The sequence below is a fragment of the Mobula hypostoma genome, chromosome 2, assembly GCF_963921235.1.
Source record: "Mobula hypostoma chromosome 2, sMobHyp1.1, whole genome shotgun sequence".
Lineage (NCBI taxonomy): Eukaryota > Metazoa > Chordata > Chondrichthyes > Myliobatiformes > Myliobatidae > Mobula > Mobula hypostoma.
Window position 1 is genome coordinate 209,894,722 of NC_086098.1, and position 24,413 is coordinate 209,919,134.

General features: G+C 42.1%; 1 long non-coding RNA gene across 1 annotated transcript in view; it reads right to left on the reverse strand.

Annotated features, from left to right (window-relative positions):
* Positions 1 to 1,740: 1,740 nt before the first annotated feature.
* The window catches only part of LOC134342841 (uncharacterized), a 67,107-nt gene continuing 44,434 nt past the window's right edge, over positions 1,741 to 24,413 (reverse strand). Inside the window, exons 2-3 of the long non-coding RNA XR_010017122.1 lie at positions 3,326 to 3,460; positions 1,741 to 1,836 (exon numbers count right to left, since the gene is read on the reverse strand). This is a non-coding gene — a long non-coding RNA (uncharacterized LOC134342841). The remainder of the gene's footprint in view (positions 1,837 to 3,325; positions 3,461 to 24,413) is intronic.

Here is a 24,413-nt window from a genome sequence, read left to right on the forward strand (position 1 = left end):
CATTATCAGTCCCTTTACCTAGCAACCAAAGTCTGGATTGTCTCCACCAATGCCAAAATGAAATAATTCACTAACAGTCTCTTCTGAGTCAAAATTCTCAAGGCTGTCCTCCTAACCATCTGCTATCCCCTCCACTGAGAGGAGGTGGCCCTTCATCGTCCATGCTGCACTTACTGGCAGGCAGGTTTAGTGTTAGGGCACCAGGAATGGGGAATGCTTTGTGAAAATCAGGCATAAGTACAGCGCAGAGCGTAGCTGTATTTTAGTAACATAACATGATTTCATTTATAAATTTACTTTGGAATCATGACTATTGGGGGAGGGCATTTACTTTAGTATTTTGGGCATGGCAATACTGTTGAAGTCATTTACAGACAGTAAGAGACAAAACTGTAGGTGAATGGGAATTACGTTTCACATGACTTCTGATGAATTCTTCCATGATTGCTTGAAACATGGGTCTCTCCTTGCCCTGTGATTTAAGCTGCGAATGCTCTAAATGGCATATTTCATTAAGGGGATCTGTAATGAAGTGCATATACCAGGTAGACTGCTCTTCATTTAGCCTCTGATAACTCTATTGGCATGAATCTGAAATCCATTAACACAAACTGATTTTTTAGGATAAGGAGAGCTTTGTTTTCATGTACTGCCCCAGCAAATAAGTCATGCAATACCCCAAACGGTTTCTTAAACATTATGTAGGAATGTGGTCCTAACCATAGTTGGAATTTTGATAGATGTTGCATCAAAATGTTGATGGTAAATTTGGAATCTAGAATAAACAGGAAGTTACTTTCAGCACTCTGAAGCTTAATACTTTCTTTCTTTGACTAAGCCATTTTCATTGAAGCCAAAGCAGATGATCTGCATAAAATGTTCAATGTAGTTCACAATCTTCAACAGAGAAAAGCTTAAAGCACTAACAACTTGGGATAAATAAAGAAAATTATGAAAAGCCATGATGATGGCATTTCTCCTTCAATTGATCCCAGTCTAATAAATTACATTCAATTGCATTGAATTTTTATTTAATTTGGAAATCTAAAATGCCATACATTTTAAAATTTTGATTATTTCTGTTTTATGCGCAATTATCACAATCCTTTTGCATATTTGAAAGTCTGACAGTTGTTTGTGTATCACCAAGAACTGTGGGTTTTTTTAAAAGATTATGAGGACACAGTCCTCGTTTATTGTCATTTAGAAATGCATGTATTAAAAAATGATACAATGTTCCTCCAGAATGATATCACAAGAAAACACAGGACAAACCAAGACTAAAACTGACAAAACCACATAATTATAACATATAGTTACAACAGTGCAAAGCAATACCATAATTTGATAAAGAGCAGACCATGGGCACGGTAAAAAAAAAAGTCTCAGTATCCCAGTAGACTCATCATCTCACGCAGACGGCAGAAGGGAGAAACTCTCCCTGCCATGAACCTCCAAGTGCCACCAACTTGCCGATGCAGCCCCATTGGAAGCAGTGGACTCTGAGTCCGTCCAAAAACTTCAAGCCTCCGACCAGCCCCTCCGACACAACCTCTCCAAGCACCATCCTCTGCCGAGCGCTTTGACCCTGCCCCGGCTGCCGAGCAACAAGCAAAGCCGAGAACTCGGGGCCTTCTCCTCCGGAAATTCTGGACCACACAGTAGCAGCAGCAGCGAAGCAGGCATTTCAGAAGTTTCATCAGATGTTCCTCTGTGCTCTCACATCTGTCTCCATCAAATCAGGATTGTGCACGGCACCCTACTTGACAAATAACAGACATCACCACCGGAGTGGCCGCTGCGAGCTGCGTTGCGCCGCCATCTTCTCCTCCCTCCCTTATTTGTAAGGATATCAACACTCAGCATTATAATGTAGGAAATTTTACAGCAGATTCTAAAGCAAACACATGCATAACATGGAAATTTGTCACTCCTTACTGCTTCCCAGGGCGTATCACTACAGACATTGCCAAGGTAGTCAATACAGTACCAGTAAACTGGGAAAAAAACTAACTTTTTACACATTATTATCACTTTAATACTAATGAAAAGGTTGCACCCAACTTCATTAAATTGAATTTTTTTTCTGGCTAGTGGTTCCAAATGGAACCATGGACATTTTATCTATTTATATGTGAGCAAGTTCAGGACTTTCATGCAGAGATCTCAAACATATTCAGTTTTTGAACACTACATCTGTTAAATTTGCTTCATGAAGCTTGATCTTTAAGATACAGCATTTACACTCAGTAACCTGCTCATCAATTTCAGCAGGAATTGTGCAGCTGCAGGTTGCACACAAATCAATTGATATATAATTATTTCAATTTATAACATTAGAAAATAAACTGTGTTTGACCTTTTCACTTTTAAGAAAAATTTTAGCAATTTTTAGTTTTTGTTAACTATTCACAATGCTTGCAGTAATTTGTAATGTCTGTGAATGTCAGGAATACTATGAAAATCACCTTAGAGCTTCTGTAGAAAATAAACGCACACAAAATGCTTGATCCTGAGCTTCAGAAGCTATATATATTGATTGGCAATCCCTCTTACACTGAAAATCTATTTTTTATGTCTAAATTCTCATTCTCACAGAATGATTACCTAAAAAGTGAATGGATTTTAAATAATAATAGTAAGTTAGATGATTTTTTATTTTTTTATACGGCACAGAATAGGCCCTTCCAGCCCTTCAAGCTGTGCCACCCAGCAACTCCCAATTTAATCCCGGTCTAATTACAGGACACTTTACAATGACCAGCCTACCAACCGGTGCATCTTTGGAGTGTGGAGGAAACCAGAGCGGCTGAAGGAAACCCACATGCACATGGGGAGAACATACAAACTCCTTTTAGGGAGTGGTGGGGATTGAACCCCAGTTACCTGTACTGTAAAGCGTTGTGCTAACCACTACACCAATTTAATACTGGTTGTGAACAAAGTAGTTATTCTAAGGCTGGCACCCTTTAGGAATTGCTTGCCTCTTAACTAACTGCTCCCTGATCTTCACATCTTGTGTTGTCCAAAAATAGATCTTGATTTGCACATGTTTGTTCAAGTGTGGCCTTTGGTACACAGTTTTGACTTGAAGCCAGTGAGGTTCCTTCCCTGTACTCAGTAGATGTCAAAGCTGTTAGTATGCTTTGAACCAATGAACATCTGTGCATATCATTCATAGTCACAAAAATTCCATTGTACTCAAGACACATAATAAAACTCTTTAAAATATTAAAATACTGAAGAGAATATTTTCTTTTTTAAAAATTTAAACAATAGGTCCATATACTACGTAACTGAAGTAAATAAAAACATAACTACTTACCCTTCTCCTGGGAACTCACATCTTCCATTCACTAGGTGAACTTTGCATGGAATCTTCAGTCAGATTTCCTAGCCCGCGAAGCCACGAGTTCAGCAGAAGGTCACACTGCCGCACTGGAGTAGCAGAGGGAGAGGCCTGCAGAAGATACCCCACTGGTCAAAGTTAACATTCTAAACTGGGGCTTCTGCAGGGCCACATGGGATATCCCATCATTAGAGCTTGCAATGGGTCAGGTGATCTGTTATATGTTTATTCAGAAGGTCCAAATGTAATCTATGAAAAGCAATGCACATTTTGTTTGAGCTCTTTGTGTATCAGGTGTATAAATGTGTAGAGTACCCAATGGACTTCATCAAAGACTAAGAACCCACTAAGCACTACAGCCTGGCTACTTGAACCATGCCAATGCATTGAGCTCAGGAAAGATAGGTCTTTGCCCTCAGGTTGAATCGGGTCATTTCCTCATAAATTGAACATCTGCTGTTTTAATGTTTTTATAATAGATAAAAAATTATCATTTATCCTCATGTACTATCTTACACCATCCAAGTCAGTGAGGAGGGGAAGTCTGGCATGTTTGGCACTTCGTTACCCTGCACCCATTATAAAGCAGCTGCTTGGACAAACAATTGCTTGTATCTCAGCTGCTGCCAACGAAAGTTGATGCTAAAAGGACAAACGCTACAATTCAGACTCAGGATGACCGTGGGTCAGAGAGTAGGTGTGTTTGATTGTATAAATGGGAAAAGAATCAAACACTCCACATTAGGGATTTTCATAGGAAGCATACTTAAAAGATAGAACTCCTGTAGTGGAGAGTTGATCTTCACATCTTGTGTTGTCCAAAAATAGATCTTGATTTGCACATGTTTATCAGAGCTAGAAGGGTTTTAGCCCAAAACATCAACTGTACTTTTTTCTGTAGGTGCTGCCTGGCCTGCTGAGTTCCTCCAGCATTTTGTGTGTTGCCAAGATTGGGCATCAGAGGATTTCTAATGAACTAAGCTCAGACTGTACCTGAGTGGCTATAGTAGGGTTAATTTCAGGTCAGATTTAAATTTTATAGCAAGCAGATTTCTATTGAATACCCACATTGTAGAAAGGTGATGCAGTAATATTTCTAGTTACACACAGAAAGGAATATGTGCTGTTAATCAGTGTCCAGCCTTTTTATTTCTCAACGCCTGACTCCCCCTACTGGATAACTGCTAGGAAGCCAGCACTATGGTAACCCAAAACAAACACAATGAACTGCACACATCAATAAACTACTCCTCTTCTTGAACAAAGGTGCATAGATTAAATTACTCTTCAACACAGGAAATAAGAGTTACTAACTCTTGCACCAAAATAAACTGCTCAACACTATAATGAGTACAGAGGATTACTCTGCTCACTTCTGGAACTCGTTACCCAAATAACAATTCATAATCAGATATATCTTGTTTAAAGGTTACATCTCTCCAGTGGGTTCTGTGCAGGACCAACAGATACTGGGCAGGCATGGTCAACTTAAGATGATCTCACTATTGTGACAATTGAAGTTAGAAACTGTAGAGGACAAATTAGATTTGAACAAAGTGTGATGATAGGTTTAAAAAAAACACCCCTGCATATGTCATTATGGTTATCTTAGGTGTTTTCCAGTACACAACAAAGAGCCGAGCCAACTTTTAGGAACAAGGAACAGACCAAAAATCTTGTTTTATCCAAACACTTTTGAATGTTCTGAGTGGCATAGTGGCACATATAGTTAAGTGCTGCCTCAAGAGAGCCAGAGAATTGAGTTCAATCGTGACTTCAGGTTCTAGTTGTGTGGAGTTTGCACATTTTCCTTGTGATCACATAGGTTTCCTCTGGATGCTTCAGTTTTCTAACATTCCAAAGATATGCCGATGTAGGTTAATTAGCTACTGTAAATTACCTTTAGTATGTAGGTGAGTGATATAATGTGGAGTATTGAAAGAGTATTATTGTAGGATTAGTGTAAATAAGTTGTTAATGACCAGAATGGACTTGGTGGACCAAGTGGCCTACTTTGCTGCTATACATCTCTTGCTTGTTCAGCTGTATCATATAGTAGGCAGAACATATGATGGACCTCATCGCATTTCAGGAAAAGCTCAAATTTGGTACGGCACACTAAAGTCATTGTCTGCAACATGCTTTGTTTGTAATCTTCAGTATGAGATACAAAGAGGCGCCTCGGAAGATGTACAGATTGTCAGTGATTATCAGTTGTGTGGGAAACACTTCGAGTCATTTCAAGGTGACATCAGTGATAGCTAGTACATGCTGCTTGCCCTCTTCACCTTAGCCTACATGAAAGCAGTCCCTCCTGCAGTAGTTCTGAACTGGGAATGCAGCAGCGCAGAGATAGGGTGACTTTGAGCAGCCTCACAGGGTGCACATTGATTCACAAGATTCTGTATGTCTTGAAATAAAAACAGGAAATGCTGGAAATACTCAGCAGGTCAGGTAGCATCTGTGGAGACATAAATGGAGTTAATGTTTTATTCTGAAAACCCTTCATTAAAACCATCTAATACAGGCTACCAGAGGTAAACCTGGACCAATGGCTTCAGGTAACACATGCAGAATTCCAGCTTGGTGAATTCTGCAGGCATTATGACTTTGAAACCCCATAGAATCCGGTTTTGATTTGTGAACAACTGCTTCTTTTTAATCAAAGGGCCGACCCAATGTAAAATATCTCAGTAAGTCGTATCCAATACTTTTGAAAGGACATGGCTCTGTCTTGTTTCACCAGCACTTTCACTTGACAGAGGCTGGGTATGCACAACATGAAATATTGATCCTCATTGGCACTTCCTCTGGAGTTTTACGCAACACAGTAGTCAAGACAAAACATTGGTATTTGCATGGTCCTGATAATATCTGTACTCAATTTTGTAGTTGCAGGCAAAAAGGTCAAGGTCCAACATCGCACTCTTACTGCTGCAAAGATTAACACTGCTAACTTTGGACCAAGAGAGATTTGTTATCTGTCAGCACATTAAATTTTTGACCTTATAAATATTTATAAAATTTCATGGCCACAAAGATTATGCTTTGTACTTGTTTTTCAATTTGAAAGTAATTTCGTCCACTTGATGTCATGGATCAGGAGGTGCAAGTGATTGAGTGTCCTACATCTGAAAGTAATACATTCAAAATGACTGTACTAACTACATATGGGGGTGCATCATAAAAGGTCTCCAAGGCTTATCTAAATCATAGTCCAGCTATTCAGAAATTGCTGAAATGCCTCTTCACAATATGGAGACCAGTTCCATCTTGCCTCCACATGCAACAACTTATGCTGTGGCTATAGTAATGTTGATGAATTTGACAAGAAATTCCATCATAATTCAACAAACCAAAGAATTATATGAGCTTTGCCAAGTTACAATAGCATTCATTGTGCTCTAATTCCAGGCTTGCATGTCAATTCCACTTTCTTTTGGATACATTTTGCTGGCTTCACTCTGCCTCACAGCAATCTTGGCATTTTCTTCTCTAGGACTATCAGATACAGTGTTGATGTAGGTGCTGAAACTAGGACAACATACAAAATCAAGTTCATGGCATACTGAAAAATACCTAGAGCAGTTTAAACCCATTAAGTTTGGCTATGATATATGTACTGCCCTTTGTGGGTGTTAACAGTAAACACTCCCACTTATTGAGTGCATCTATATGAAACATTGCTGCAGAAAAGCACCATCCATCATCAAAGATCCTCACCACCCAGGCCATGCTCTTTTCTCACTGCTGTCATCATCTAGAAGGTACAGGTACCTCAGGACTCGCACACCAGGTTCAAGAACAGTTACGACCCCTCAACCGTCACCATCAGCCTCTTGAACAAAAGGGAATAACTACACTTAGTTAAGGACTCTGTTGTATTGTAATTTCATGCTCATTATTTATTGCTATTTATTTATATCTGCATCTGCACAGTTTTTTACAGTTAACAATTCCTGATGTTCACAATGCTCATGTGAGAATGGTGTTTTTGGACTACAGTTCAGCATTCAACACCATAATTCCCCCCAGGCTCGACAAGAAGCTCAAAGACCTTGGCCTTCACCCTGCCTTGTGTAGCTGGATCTTGGACTTCCTGTCAGATTGCCGGCAGGTAGTAAGAGAGGGCTCCCTCACCTTTGCCCCCTGACCCTCAACACAGATGCCTCTCAGGGCTGTGTCTTAAGCCCCCTCATTTACTCTCTGTATACTCATGACTGTACCGCTACCCACAGCTCCAATATGCTAATTAAATTTGCTGACGACACTACACTGATTGGTCTAATTTCAAACAATAATGAGGCAGCCTACAGAGAGGAAGTCATCACCCTGATACAGTGGTGTCAAAAAAACAACCTCTCCCTCAATGTCACAAAAATAAAGCTGGTTGTGGACTACAGGAGGAATGGAGTCAGGCTAACCCCTATAGCCATCAATGGATCTGGGGTTGAGAGGGTGAACAGCTTTAAGTTCCTCGGCATAAATATCACCAAGGATCTCACATGGTCTGTACGTACCGGCTGTGTGGTGAATAAGGCACAACAGCACCTCTTTCACCTCACACGGTTGAAGAAGTTTGGTATGCCCCCCCCCCCACTAAATTCTAATAACTTTCTATAAGGGCACAATTGAGAGCATCCTGATGGGCTGCATCACTGCCTGGTGTGGGAACTGTACCTCCCTCAATCACAGGACTTTGCAGAGAGTGGTGCGGACAGCCCAGCACATCTGTAGTTGTGAACTTCCCACTATTCAGGACATTTACAAAGACAGGTGTGTAAAAAGGACCTGAAGGATCATTGGAGACCAGAGTCACCCCAACCACAAACTGTTCCAGCTGCTTCTGGGAAACAGTACCACAACATAAAAGCCAGGACCAACAGGCTCCGGAACAGCTTCTTCCACCAGGCTATCAGACTGCTTAATTCATGCTGATGCTACTGTATTTCTATGTTATATTGACTATCCTGTTGCACATAATATTTATTATAAATTACTACAATTGCACATTGCACATTTGAAAAGAGATGTAACGTAAAGATTTTTACTCCTCATGTATTTGAAGGATGTAAGTAATAAAGTCAATTCATTTCAATTTACAGTTACTGTTCTAAAGATTTGCCAAGTATGCCCTTAGAAAAAGAACCTCAGGGTTGTATGTGGTGACATGTATGTATGCTGATAATAAGTTATACTTTGAACTTTGAACAAGTAAGGTAGACTTTGGGCTCTAGGTCCAAATCCTCCTAGTGGAGTTTACTGAAAAATCTTCCACCTACAAAGCTGACAAATGAATCCACTGCATTGTTTAATAGATTTGTTTCGGCCTTTTCACAGTGATTTGTCATGACCTTACAGTCCCCATAGAGCCCCACTCTTTTCAATGGCTTTGGTACAACTACAATAGTAGCTGCCCACTCACTCCTTTCTATTGTGACACTGTACAATGTCGCTTCAGGCAATCTAGTTCATTCTCAACCATTTCCTTCAAGACGGAGAACACAGTTTCATATTAAAGAAAAAATGGAGTAGGGCTTTGCTTCCATGTTCATCTTTAACAATCTTTTCCTTTCATTACCCACTTTCCTGTAGTGCACACTGTGCACATTTGTACTTCTCAGCAAGTCAAAGATCTTTTCCCTGTTCAATTTAATCTTTTTCAAACAGCTGTGTTGTCCTCTTCACTGCCACTGGAATTCTCTCTCCTAAATATGACAAGAGGCAAATGTATGAAAGCTACAAGGGTCATATGTGTTCTATCTCAAGTGACACCGATGCTGTTCCTCTAATTCAGTGTCTTTTTTTGTGTCAGTCACAAGCTGTGCACTTTGACATGCTCCCTTTTTCCATAATTTTGTTAGATTTTTAACAGAAATTTATTAGTGGTTTCCACCATAATGGTCATGTAATTGTTTGTGATGTGTGAGATTGTTTGAAGAGTCTGTTCTGAGCACCCTGTGGTTGCTAAGGAAATGAAGGAAGTCCACTGCACCTTTTGGCACTCTTGTTGTCTTAAGTTCCTTTATGGGCTCTTTGAACAGCACTTCAGGTTGAATCAGAATGGCATGTTAACTTCCAAGTATTCTTACAATCTCAAAGCCAACATAACCCAGGCTGACTTAAAGTTAAAATCCTCTTGTGAAAACTACTGTTTGTGATAAGCTTCTTTATGGAAACTACAGAAAAAATGATGTCAGAGGAATGTACCAAAAGCACAGGGTCTTGATAGACACCTCAAAACACTGAAGTTGTCAGCAAAAGATTCTCATTCCTCTGGATGCCACCAACAAAATATAAAATTATCTGCAATGGGAATTCTCAAGGCATTTCATGCCTGGCCCAGTGTTTCAATATGTTTTGTGCAAGTAAAATCATCAACTTGAGAAGTCCGACAAGGAATATATCTTAAACATGAAAAAATTTGCAGATGCTGGAAATCCAAAGCAACACACACAAAATGCTGAAGAAACCCAGCAAGTCAGGAAGCATTTATGAAAATAAATAAACGGTTACCATTTCAGGCCAAGGCCCTTCTTCTGGATTGGAGAGGAAGACCGGAAAACCATAAGACATAGGAGCACAATTAGGCCATTCAGCCCATTGAGTCTGCTCCACCATTTCATCATGGCTGATCCCAGATCCCACTCAACTCCATACACCTGTCTTCTTGCCATATTCTTTGATGTCCTAACCAATTAAGAAACTATCAACTTCAACTTTAAATATACCCCATGGACTTGGCTTCCACCGCAGTCTGTGGCAGAGAATTCCATAGATTCACTACTGTCTGGCTAAAAACAAAAATCCTCCTTACCTCTGTTCTAAAAGGTTGCCCCTCAGTTTTGAGGCTGTGCCAACTAGTTCTGGATATCCCCACCCAGGAAACATCTTCTCCATATCCACCTTACCTAGTCCTTTCAACTTTCGGTAGGTTTCAATGAGACCCCCCAACCCCCCCCCCGCATTCTTCTAAATTCTAGTGAGTACAGGCCCAAAGCTGCCAAATGCTCCTTATATGTTAACCTCTTCATTCCCAGAATCATGCCCATGAACCTCTTCTGGACTCTGCCCAATGACAACACATCCTTTCTGAGATATGGGGCACAGAACTGTTGACAATACTCCAAGTGCGGCGCAATTACTGTCATATAAAGACTCAGCATTATCTCTTTGTTTTTATATTCTATTCCCCTTAAAATAAATGCCAACATTACATTTTCCTCTGTTACCAGCGATTCAACCTGTAAATTAACCTTCTGGGAGTGCTGCATGAGGACTCCTAAGTCCCTCTGCACCTCTGATGTTCAATTTTTCTCACCATTTAGATAATAGTCTGCAATATTGTTCCTTTCACCAAAATGCATTATCATACATTTCCCAACACCATTCCATGTGCCACTTTTTTGCCTTTTCTTCCCATTTGTCTAAGTCCTACTGCAATTGTATTGCTTCCTCAGCACTATCTACCCCTCCACCTATCTTCATATCGTCTATATACTTTGCCACAAAGCCATCAATTCCACTATCTAAGTCATTGACAAACAATGTGAAAAGTAGTGGTACCAATACTGACCTCTGGGGAACACCGTTAGTCACCAGCAGCCAATCAGAAAAGTCCTCTTTATTCCCACTCGCTGCCTCCTGCCTGTCAGCCATTCCTCTATTCATGCCGGTATCTTTGCTGTACTGCTATAGGATTTTATCTTGTTAAGCAGCCTCATGTGTGACACCTAATCAAATGTCTTTTTAAAATCCAAGTAAATAACATCCACTGTCTCTCCTTTGTCCACTGGGCTGCTTACTTCCTCAACGAACTCTAACAGATTTGTCAGGCAAAATTTCCTTTTACAGAAACCATGCTGACTCTGAATTATTTATCAGTAGTCTCCAAGTACCCTGAAACCTCAAATTTGTGGAATTTGTTACCACAGACAGATGTGGAGGCCAGGTTGTTGGATGTATTTCAGGCAGAGATTGATAGGTTCTTGATTGGACGTGGCATCAAAGGTTACGGGGAGAAGGCCGGGGAATAGAGTTGAGGTGGGGAATAAAGAATCCGCCATGATTGAATGGCGGAGCAGACTCAATGAGCCAAATGGCCTAATTCTACTCCTACGTCTTATGGTCTAAATAGTAGATTCCAACACTTCCCCAACCACTGAGGTTAGGCTAACTGGCCTATAATTTCCTTTCTTTTGCCTTCCTCCCTTCTTAAGGAGTGGAATGACATTTGCAGTTTTCCAGTCCTCTGGGACTATGCCAGAATCAAGTAATTCTTGAAAGATCAATTCATCCATTATCTTTTCAGCAACCTTTCTCAGTACTCTGGGATGTAGACCATCAGGTTTAGATGACTTATCCAGCTTAAGACCTTTCAGTTTGCTTGGTACTTTTTCCTTTGTAATTGGAATGGCACTCACTCCTGCTCCCCGATGCAAAATACTCCTTAAGTTTATCTGTCATTTCTTTGTCCATTACTACCTCCCCAGCATCATTTTCCAGTGGTCCAATATCAACTCTCAACTCCCTTTTAATCTTTATATAACTGAAGAAACTTATAGTATCCTGCTTTATATAAACAGCTAGTTTGCCCTCATACTTCATTTTTTCTCTTCTTATAGCCTTTTTAGTTGTCTTTTGTCAGATTTCAAAAGCTTCCTAATCATCTAACTTCCCACTCACTTTTGCTACCTTATATGCCCTTTTCTTGGCTTTTATGTAGTTCTTAAATTCCCTTGTCAGCCACGGTTCTCTACCCCCACCATTTGAGAACTCCTTCTTCTGTGGAGCATATCTATCCTGCGCCTTGTAAACTATTCCCAGAAATTTCCCCCTATTATGAAGGGGGAAGACACCAAAATAAAAAGTTGGGGAGAGGGGAAGGAGGATGGTTAGGAAAGGTAAAGGCTGGAGACAAAGGATCTTATAGGAGAGGAGAGTGGACTATAGGAGAAAGGGAAGGAGAAGGGAATGTTTTTATTGTGCGGAGAAATTGATATTCATGCCATCTGGTTGGAGGCTACCCAGACAGAATGTAAAGTGTTGCTCCTCCAGCCTGAGGATGGCCTCAGCTTGGCAGAAGAAGAGGCCATGGACCAAGATGTTGGAACAGGAATGAAAATCAGAGTGAAAATACCCGGCCCCCAGGAAGTCCCACTTTTGGCAGATGGAGTGGAGGTGATCAATAAGTAGTCCCCCAATTTACATTGAGTCTCATCAATGTAGAGGATGCCACATCAGGAGCACCGGTCCTGACACAAAAGCCAAACCCAGCAGATTCACAGGTATAGTGTTGCCTTGCCAGGAAAGACAGTTTCAGTCCCTGAATGGAGGTGAGGGTGGAGGTGTAGCACTTTGGCTGCTTGCAGGGACAAGTGCCAGGAGGGAGATTAGTTGGGAGGGACAAATGGACTAGGGAATCACAGAGGGAGTGATCCTTGCAGAAAGCCGGGGTGGGGGGGGGGAAGTAAAGATATGTTTGGTGATAGGATCCCTTTGGAGATGGCAGAAGTTGCAGTGTTCATCCTCCACAACTTGCGAAGGTGGAGGCTCACAGGGTGATAGGTAAGGACAAGAGGAACTGTTAAGACGGCAGGAAGATAGGCTGAGCATGGATTTTCAGGAAAAGGAGAAGATCCCGCTGAAGGCTGCATCTATGGTGGAGGAAGGGAAACTCCATTTGTTGAAGAAGGAGGACATCACAGATGTCCTGGAAAGGAAAGTCGCATCCTGGGAACAGATGCAGCAGAGATGAAGGAAGAGAGGAAAGGGAATAGCATTTTTACAGGAGACAGGGTGGGCAGAAGCATTGTCAAAATAACTGTGGGAATCGGTGGGTTTATAAAAGTTTGTCTCTAGAAAAGAAGACAGAGAGATTGAGAAAGGGGAGGGAGGTGTCAGAAATGGAGCAAATGAATTTAAGGCAAGGTGGAAGCTAGAGGCAAAGTTAATGAAATTTACATGCTCAGCAAGGGTGCATGAGGCAACACCTCTGCAATTGTTAATGTAGTGGACGAAGAGCTGGGGAGCATTATCGGAGAATGTTTGGAACATGAACTGTTCTACATAGCAACAAAGAGGCAGGTATAGCTGGGGCCCAAGTGGGTGTCTGTGGCTAGCCTTCAAGTCCAGAATAATTACTGCGGGTGAAGACCGGTTCTGCCAGATAGAGGAGGGTGTGGTGGAGAGGAACTGGTTGGTTCTTTCATTGAGAAAGAAACAGTGAGTTTTAAGGCCTTCTTGGTGAGGGATAAAAGTGTATGGAGACTGGACATCCATGGTGAAAATGAGGTGGTCATGGCCAAGGAATTAAAAGTTACTGAGGAGATTGAGAGCATGAGAAGAGTCGTGGATGCAGGTGGGAAGGGACTGAACTAAGGGGGACAGAATGGAGTAGAGGTATGAGTTCAGTGGGGCAGGAGCAGGCAGAGACAATAGGCCTACCCAGACAGTCAGGTTTGTGGATCTTGGGTAGGAGGTAGAAGCACACAGTGCAGGATATAGGAACTATGAGTTTGGTGGCAGTAGATGGGAGCTCTTCAGAGTTGATGAGGTTAGTGATGGTGTTGGACACAATTTTCTGATCGTCCGAAGTGGGTTTCTCTTTGAGGGGTAGGTAGGACGTGTCTGAGAGTTGCTGCCTGGCCTCAGCAAGGTAGAGATCAGTCCCCACACTACAACGGCACCCCATTTGTCTACAGGTTTGATGGTAAGGTTGGAACTGGTGCATAGAGACGGGAGGGCAGTGCATTCAGAGGAGGTAAATTTCAAGAAGGAGAGAGGGGTGCTGAAGCTAAGATAGTTGATATCCCATGGGCAAGTCGAGATGAAAAGATCCAGAGCAGGCAAAGAACCAAAGCGCAAGAAGAGGAGGGTTGAAGAGGGTCATCAGTGCAGGGTGTGGAATTCCTGCCAAGGAATATATCTGCTTTTCATCTCATCAGCAACATTATTTGCCATTAATTATCAATTAGAATGTTCCAAATAGGAATTGAAGCATTTAGATCCCTCATATTGTGCTACATTCCCAGTTCATTTTGTTGCCACTTGCTCTGGGGTAGTTTATCCCAGCTGTACTGGTTTAAAAGTACTAAAAATACTGTTTGTAAAACACTCTAAAGCTATGTATCGGATATATGCAATATCCATTGTAAGTCATCTTTATCTCATGGGTCAGTAATAATCTATGTCAGAACAGAATATTACACAAACCACTTTCTGTAGATGCTGGAAATCTTGAGCAACACACACAAAATGCTGGAGGAACTCAGCAAGTCAGGAAGCATCTATGGAGGGGAATAAAGGGTCGCTGCTTCAGGCTGAAATTTATCAGGCTGATAAATTGGACTACATCCGACTCCAACGAAATACTCGGCGGGAGTACAGAGTACAGTATGTTTTCATGGAAATGTGGCTCACCGATGGAATCACGGATGCCACCATTCAGCTGTATGGGCTCGTCTTGTTTCGAGCAGACAGAGACGCAGCTCTTCCGGTAAGACTCGCAGTGGTGGCTTGTGTGTTTACATCAATACGGAATGGTGCAAGAACTCTGTGCTGGTTTCCAGATACTGCTCATCGCTAGTGGAGTTTGTGACAGTTAGATACAGATCACTTTATTTACCACAGGAATTCACCACTGTCCTTATAGTCAGTGTCTACATTCCCCCCAGCGCTAATGCTAAGGAGGCACTCTGTGAACTGTATGGGGCTATTAGCAAACTGCTGAATGCACACCCTGATGGACTGTTTATTGTCGTTGGAGATTTTAAACCACGCGAACCTCAAGTCAGTGCTCCCCAAACTCAATCAGTATGTGGACTTTGCAACGAGAGGGGAGAACGCGTTGGACCTTGTTTAAACAAACATTCCCGACGCGTACCAGGCAGAGCCCCGCCCTCCACCTCGGTTACTCAGACCACATCTCTGTTATGCTAATCCCAGCATACAGACCGCTCGTCAGGCGCTCCAGACCAGCTCAGAAGTAGGTGAAAACCTGGCCAGCAGGAGCCATCTCTGCTCTTCAAGACTGCTTTGAGTACACTGACTGGCACATATTCAGGGAGGTTGCAACCAACGGCGACTCTACCAATTTAGAGGAGTATACGGCATCAGTGACGAGCTACATCAGCAAGTGCATTGATGACATCACTGTGGCCAAGACCATCACTACGTGCTCTAACCAGAAGCCATGGATGACCGCGCAGGTGCGTGCACTGCTGAGGACCCGTGACTCCGCATTCAGAACAGGCGACAAGGCAGCCCTAACAACAGCGAGAGCCAAACTGTCCCAGACCATCAGAGAGGCAAAGTGTGCACACACCCAGCGAATCCATAGCCACTTCCAGGACAGTGGTGTCACGGGGCGCATGTGGAAGGGCATTCAGGGCATCACCAACTACAGGACAACACCACCTGCCTGTGCTGGTGATGCCTCCCTCCCAGATGCATTGAAAACTTCTACACTCATTTTGAGGCAGAAAATGACATGGCGGTGAGGAAGACCATCCCTCCTCCAAATGACTAGGTACTGTGTCTTACCGTGGCCGATGTGAGGAGAACCCTGTGCAGGGTCAACCCACGGAAGGCTGCTGGACCAGACAATATTCCTGGCACAGCGCTTAGAGGATGTGCAGACCAACTAGCAGAGATTCTCACTGACATCTTCAACATCTCCCTGAGCAGCGCCGTCGTTCCTGCGTGCTTCAAGGCCGCCACCATCGTCCCCGTGCCGAAGAAGTCTTCAGCGTCCTGCCTCAACAACTACCGTCCTGTTGCACTCACATCCATCATCATGAAGTGTTTCGAGAGGCTCGTCCTGAGGCACATCAAGACCCTGCTGCCCCCCTCACTGGACCCCTGCAGTTCGTGTACTGTCCCAACCGTTCAACAGATGATGCCATTGCCATCACCCTCCACCTGGCCCTAACCCACCTGGACAAAAAAGACACATACGTTCGAATGCTGTTCACAGATTTCAGTTCAGCATTCAACTCAATTATTCCTCAGAAAATAATTAGAAAGCTGAGCCTACTGGGCCTGAACACCTCCCTCTGCAACTGGATCCTAGACTTCCTGACTGGGAGACCTCAGTCAGTCCGGATTGGAAGCAGATCTCCAACACCATCACAGTGAGTAGGGGGCCCCCCAGGGCTGCGTGCTCAGTCCACTGCTGTTCACTCTGCTGACCCACGACTGTGCAGCGACACACAGCTTGAACCACATCATCAAGTTCTCCAATGACACGACCGTGGTGGGTCTCATCAGCAAGAACGACGAGTCAGCATACAGAGAGGAGGTGCAGCGGCTAACAGACTGGTGCAGAGCCAACAACCTGTCTCTGAATGTGAACAAAACAAAAGAGATAGTTGTTGAATTCAGGAAGACATGGAGTGACCACTCTCCGCTGAACATTGATGGCTCCTCCATAGAGATAGTGAAGAGTACCAAATTTCTTGGTGTTCACCTGGCAGACAATCTCACCTGGTCCCTCAACACCAGTTCCATAGCAAAGAAAGCCCAGCAGCGTCTCTACTTTCTGCGAAGGCTGAGATAAGTCCATCTCCCACCCCCCATCCTCACCACATTCTACAGAGGTTGTATTGAGAGCATCCTGAGCAGCTGCATCACTGCCTGGTTCGGAAATTGCACCATCTCAGATCACAAGACCCTGCAGCGGATAGTGAGGTCAGCTGAGATCATCGGGGTCTCTCTCCCCGCCATTACAGACATTTACACCACATGCTGCATCCGTAAAGCAAACAGCATTATGAAGGACCCCATGCACCCCTCATACAAACTCTTCTCCCTCCTGCCATCTGGCAAAAGGTACCGAAGCATTCGGGCTCTCATGACCAGACTATGTAACAGTTTCTACCCCCAAGCCATCAGACTCCTTAATACCCAGAGCCTGGACTGACACCAACCTACTGCCCTCTACTGTGCCTATTGTCTTATTTATTATTTATTGTAATGCCTGCACTGTTTTGTGCACTTGATGCAGTCCTGGGTAGGTCGGTAGTCTAGTGTAGTTTTTGTGTTGTTTTTACGTAGTTCAATGTAGTTTTAGTATTGTTTCATGTAGCACCATGGTCCTGAAAAACATTGTCTCGTTTTTACTGTGTACTGTACCAGCAGTTATGGTCGAAATGACAATAAAAAGTGACTTGACTTGACTTGACTTGACTTGACTTGATCAGGACTGGGAAGGAAGGGGACAGTAGCCAGAATAGGAAGATGGGGGAGGATAGGGAGTACAAGCTAGCAGGTGATGGATGAAACCATCTGAGTATGAAGGTGGGTGAGTGGGGGAGAAGAGATGAACTATGAAGCTGGGAGGTGAAAGGTGGAAGAAGTAAATGGCTATAGAAGAGAGAATCTGATAGGAGAGGACTCTGGATATGGACAAAATGGAAGCAGGAGGGACACCAGAGGAAGATACTAGATAGGTGAGGAGAAGAAAAGGAGTGAGAGAGGAACGGAGCAGGGTGAAATTGATATACATGTCACAATGTCGGAGGCTACCCGGAAAGAATATGAGGTGTTGCTCTACCAACCTGAGTGTAGTCTCATCATGGCAGTAGTGGAGGCCATTTAGAGATGAATTGAAATGAGTGGCCAGCGGGAAATCCCACCTTTTGTAGTCAATGCAGCAAAAGTGCTTAAAGAAGCAGCCCCAACCTATGCTGGGTTTCACTGATGTAGAAGAGGCTGCACCAGGAGCACCAGATACAGTAGAAAGATTTGCAGGTGAAGTGTCACCTCACCCGGAAGGACTGCTTGAAGCCCTGAATGGTGGTGAGATTGGAAGTGTAGGAGCAGGTGTAGCACCTGTCACACTTGCAGGGTTAAGTGCTAGGAAGGAAATCAGTGGGGAGGGATGAGTGGACAAGGGAGTCAAGTGCACAAAGCAGAGAATTGGGGAGAGGGAAAGATGTGTTTAGTGGCAGGATCCCATCATAGATGGCTGAATTTATGGAGAATTGTGTGCCGGATACGGAGGCTCGTGGGATGATAGGTAAAGAAAAGGGGAATCCTTATGTGTAGAAGGAAGGAGATGTGGTTGAGGGTAGTATGATGGTGGTGGAAGGGAAGCCACATTCTTTGAAGAATGAGGACATCTCAGATGTAGAGTGGAAAGACCCATCCTGAGAACAGATGTGGTGGAGACAGAGGAACTGAGAAATGGGATTTGCATTTTTACAAATGACAGGGTGAGAAGAGGTATCAAGATAGCTGTGAGAGCCAGTAGGTTTATAAAATATATAATTTGATAGTCTGTTTTCAGATTTGTAAACAGAAATGGAAATAGAGAGATTGAGAAAGTGTAGGGAGGTGTCAAGAGATAGACTATGTAAATATGAAGGCAGTTCAGAAGTTGACAGGAAAGTTGAAGAAATTGACGAGTTCAGCATTGATACAGGTAGCAGCACTAATGCAGCCATTAATGTCGCATAGAAAGAATTGATAAGAGTTACCAGCATAGGCTTGGTACATAGACTGTTCCACATTGCCTCCAAAAAGGCAGGCATTGGTGTGGCCCATGAGGGAGCCTGTGGCTACACCGTGGATTGCAGAAAGTGTAAGGAAGCAAAAGAGAAATTTTTGAGGGTAAGAACCAGTTTTGCCAAATGGAGGAGGGTGGTGGTGGAAGGGAAATGATTAGTTCAGCTGTCCAGAAAGAAGTGGGGTGCTTTAAGGCCTTCCTAATGGGGATAGAGTATATAGGAACTGACCATCCATAGTGAAAATGAGGCAATCAGGGCCAGGGAACTGAAAGTAGCTGAAGTGATCAAGAGCATGTGAAATGTAATGGATGTAGGTAGGAGTTCAGTTAAACACATAAGTTGAGTGAGGCAAGAGCAAGCAAAACGTAGGGGCTTACCCGGGCAGTCAGGTTTGTGGATCTTGGGTAGGAGATAGAAGGAAGCAGTGCAGGGTAAGGAAACGTTGAGGTTGGTGGCAGTGAATGGAAGATCTCCAGAGTCAGTGAGGTCGGCAATGGTGCAGGAGACAATGGCCTGATTCTCATTAGTGATGTCCTGTTCAATGGTTAAGTAAGAGGAAGTTTCTCAGAGTTACCATCTGGCCTCAGCAAGGTAGAGATCAGTCCACCAGACTCACTTTTCGTCCCTCTTCCCTCCGGGAGAAGGCTCAGGAGCTTGAAGACTCATACGGCCAGATTTGGGGACAGCTTCTTTCCAACTGTGATAAGATTGCTGAACGGATCCTGACCCGGATCTAGGCCGTACCCTCCAAATATCCGCACCTGCCTCTCTGTTTTTTTGCATTACCTTACTTTCCATTTTTCTATTTTCTATTTATGATTTACAATTTAAATTTTTAGTATTATTTACTAATTTTTACTATTTTCAATATTTAATATTTGTAATCCAGGGAGTGGGAAGCCCAGAATCAAATATTGCTGTGATGATTGTACATTCGAGTATCAAATGTTTGGCGACAATAGTACCCCCTCCCTTTTCTGCAGGTTTGATGGTGAGGTTGGGATTGGTGTGGAGAGAGTGGAGATCCATGCATTCAGAGGGAGTGAGGTTTGTACATCCTCATGGAGTAAAGGACGACATGTTTTTCATCTTTTATTTTTGCCCTTTCTGACTCCCCCTACTGGCAAAGCAGCATACAACAAGTTGTTCAACTCAAATGGACTGGAGGTGACAGTATGAATAGCAAGGAAAAGAAAAGGTAGTAACTGTAAATTTGATGCAAATAAAATGGCCATCCTAAGAAGGGTTAAAGTGGAAGTACAAAATAGCATTCAATTCAACAATGGTTACTTTACAAATCTTAGTAGTTTTGACTAAGTGCAAGAGCCCGCTCAAAAATAAATTAATTTTATTAAATAAATAAAAATAACTTCTTTTGTAAATCATCCTCAAAAGCAAAGAAAAAATTGAGGGCAAATGATTGGAATGAGACCATATATTTGTGCAAGAATGTAATTCTGAAAGCAGAAATAGGATCTGATTCAAGACTCATTTAATGAAGTAATGGACAAGATGCACAATGATTTTAACCCTGTAACATTAGAGATTGTGCGAAGTTAAGTTTAGGACCCAAAATTAGAGATCAGGTGAGATGATTGATAATTATATTGCTGTTTCAAAAAATTCTACCACAATAGTGCAAATTAAAAATGTTCTTGGATTTGGACTGTGAGATAAGTTTGTTGGTTAACTAAATGATAAACACACTCTATCCAAGGTATTAAATACACCATAATTAAAAGGGCATACAAGATACTGACCTCAAAAAATGCAAAGGAATTTTAAAAGAACAGAATATTAGTATCCTCCAAGTGAACCACAATCTTGTTGTAGGGTTTGGAGGCTTGCGTGCCTCAATGACCTGGAGAGCTATGTTGGCTGGAGTCAGGGCTTTATTCTTTGGCTCTTGGTAGAAGCACCCATGTCAAACAGGTCAAAGGGTAGAGGCCAGACTGAGAGTAGTCCACTGGTCCTCCAGGTCCGGGGGTTCAGCTTAGGGCTAACAACCCTGACTAGTAAAGCAAAGTTGTTAGGGAAACGGCAATGAAGAGTCCTTCTACATCTGAGTGGGATGGGATTCCTGAGTCTCCACACAGGACTTGCATAACTGACAGGAGTTAAAAACCAAGTGGAAGCTACTCACATGATGAAGGAAGCCCTAAACACCACCAGAGATGGAAGACCTTCATTGCTGCCCTAAATGACAGCAGTGTAATGGGCAGTAAGAATATTAGTATAAAGATGGTGTATGAATGGCAGGACCAATGGCAGGAGACCTGACAGCGAGTAGGCATCATATGAGTAATAGTGTCATGAAAGCAGGATTTGCGCTATCTCTCACCATTGTAATGTGATCATTTTGTGAATAATTGAACAAAAGTGAATCTATTCAGAACAGAATGATATTTCTTTTGTTGAAAACAATGCTGTGCGTTCAGGTTAAACAGAATATTGCAAACTAAAATGGTTTTGGACCAAAGAGGAGGAGAGCAACTAAAATGGAAAACTACCAAAAGGCCATTTCCTTTACTTCAGGTAGGATAAGCAATGCTAGAAGCATATTTAAATAGCCAAGATGCCAACAGATTAAAGAAAAGCTTTCAGTATTAGAGACTAATAATCAGGACATTTACGTGAAAAATGACTGTGTCCTATACTGTTAACTGGCTATGTTCTGAAGTTCAGAAAGATACCATTACCAATATGCACATTTAAGTTGATATATTTTGTGTTTGCATTATTATTATGACATTAAGATTATGTATGAGTATCAACAAACTCACGAGCTAGTTGACATACAAACTTCCACTTAGTGGCTACTTATTAGTTAATCTCCTGTATCTAATAAAGTGGCCACTGGGTATATGTTCATGGTCTTCTGCTGCTGTAGCCCATCCGCTTTAAGGTTTGACTTGTTGCACACTGATACTCTTCTGCACGTTACTATTGTAATGCATGGTTCTTTGAATCAATGTTACCTTCCTGTCAGCTTGAACCAGTCTGACTGTACTCCCTCTCACCTCTCTCAGTAACAAGGCATTTTCACCCACAGAACTGCTGCTTACTGGACGCTTTTTGTTTTTCCCACTTTTCCCTCAAAACTCAGAGCAATTTCTGAGATATTCAACCAACCCCGTATGGCACCAACAATCATTTCACAATGAAAGTACCTTAAATTACATTTCTTCCCCATTCTGATGTTTTCTCTGAACAACAACTGAACCTCTAGACCATATTTGCATGCTTTTATACACTGAGCTGCTGCCACATGATTGGCAGATTAGATATTTGCATTAACAAGCAAATGTACAAGTATACCTAATGAAGTGTTATTTAAACTTAATAAACTTAGAGTTTCTCAGTCAAATTCCAAATTCTCTTTCGCTGCTCCTTCTCTGTAACACCTGTTACTCTCTGACTCTTCAATCATGTGCTCACCCAGATTGTCTGCCAGCTTGTATTCTTCCCTTTCACCCAACCTTCTTATTCTGGCTTTTCCCCCCTTCCTTTCCAGTCCTAATGAAGGGTCTTGGTTCGAAACATCAACTGTTTATTCATCTCCACAGATCTGCCTGTCCATGTGAGTTCCTCCAGCATTTGTGTGCCGCTCTGGATTTCCAGCATCTGCAGAATCTCCTGTATTTAAAATTCTTTAGTGCAATGTTGTCATAGAATTCTGAGAACATCACTGTAATTGTTATTCATCTCTCTTGACCTCTGATTCTGGGTTCTAAACTTAACTCTTCATAATCTCTGATGATGCAGGGATGAAATGGTTTTGCAGTTTTTCAATTAAGTATTCTAATCTGGCCCTGAGTATATTAGCACAATAGAATAAGTAGTTGTCCATAATGGGCAAAAGTCAAGGCTATCAATTATTGTAGCTGATTATATGAACAAACAGCTCAAGGATGAGAATAGTTGTAAGTGTTTACATATTATTTTCCGATTTTCTTACAACAAAGCAGGAAAGCTTTCAGCCACCCAGTTCTCTGCTGGCTCTCAGAGCAATATCATTCCCCCTATTTTCTCACACTTGCCTATCGACTCCACCCTGATTCTCCTGAACGAGGCATTACAATGAATTCTGGTAAACTGAGACACATTGGGAACAGTACATTTTGGCCCAATTAAGTGGCTGCCCCAATTAGCCAAAGTTTCATGGAAATAGTTTAAAAAGGTATATAAGAAGGCAAACTGTGTTCCAAATTATATACTTAAATGAAATACAGAACAAATTAGAACACTATCAAAACTACTGCAGTACCATAAAGCTGTATATTAGTTCTCAATACGTATCAATGGAGCAATTCATCTGTGACACATTCTTGAACAAAATCAGCACAGACACCTTGTCTTCATACAATGCTGTCGACAATAAATCTTCATTTTCATTGTAGTGTTCAAGATGATTGTCAATACCTTCAAATTCCTCATAGTTCCAGTAGTAATATCACTTAATTTTCACTCCCGGCCAATTCTGGCCTCTCCAAGCCTGAATGTTTGAAGCCGCAGTGAGCAAAACAGTTCTGAGCTGTCTTACAGCTTATTTCTCGTCAACTACCAGTGGCACACATCATTGCTTTTTGAACACTAACTTTATTTAAAACTGTTCGCTTGAAACATGGTGTGTCAAACAGCCACACAAGTACATGCAACTGATGCTAGTTAGAAACGGTTCAGCAACAGTCTCCTGCCCCAATTAAGTGACATAGTGTCTCAAATACATGAAGGAAATCCCTGCTATTTACTCAATTCGTTTTTGTGCTTTAAGAGCTGTCCCATATAAGTGGCTGCTCCGATTAACTGATGACCCAAATAACCAGAATCCATTGTATAGTAAATTTCACACATTCAGCACTGATTTCAAGATCACATACATGTCATTGGAGCCATACAAAGTCAGGACTACCTGCGACATTACAGCAACACTCTTTATAGAGGATGCTTTAGATAAACTATTTTAGCGTGATCATATAACGAATATGTTTCAAGAAGCTTCTGAAACTATTTGAAGATATGTTTAAGGGATCAGATAAAGGCATACAAAGACATCAAAGGGCACCCAGCCTATATAAGTACCAAACTAATGCCAAACCTATCCATTCCAGACTGGTACCTCCTTGCTCTAAAAGCCCTAATGGAAAATTAGCTAAACAAACTGGGGTTAAACTGTTACAAAATACTTGGGTGACACCCAAAATGGATAAGACAACGCCCAGTTCTCAACAGTCATATGTTGAAATGGCAGAAGCAAAAATCTCCTCTGATCTTCCTATTATTTTTCTATTCAGCTTAATATTGATTCAGAAAATTAACACGATTTGATGATTAATATCACAAGGGATTTTACTCATATGCTAAGCTACTCTCTAGCATAAATTTTTCACCAACTATAGATAAGGTAATGCATATTAGTTGAAAATGCTACAGAGGAAGAAAACTGGTGGAAAACATGTGCTTTTCTAAACTATTACCCAATCAGCATTAGGTTTCTCCAATGTTGAGAAGAGCACATTGTGATAATTGGATACAGTGCACTAGATTGGAAGAAC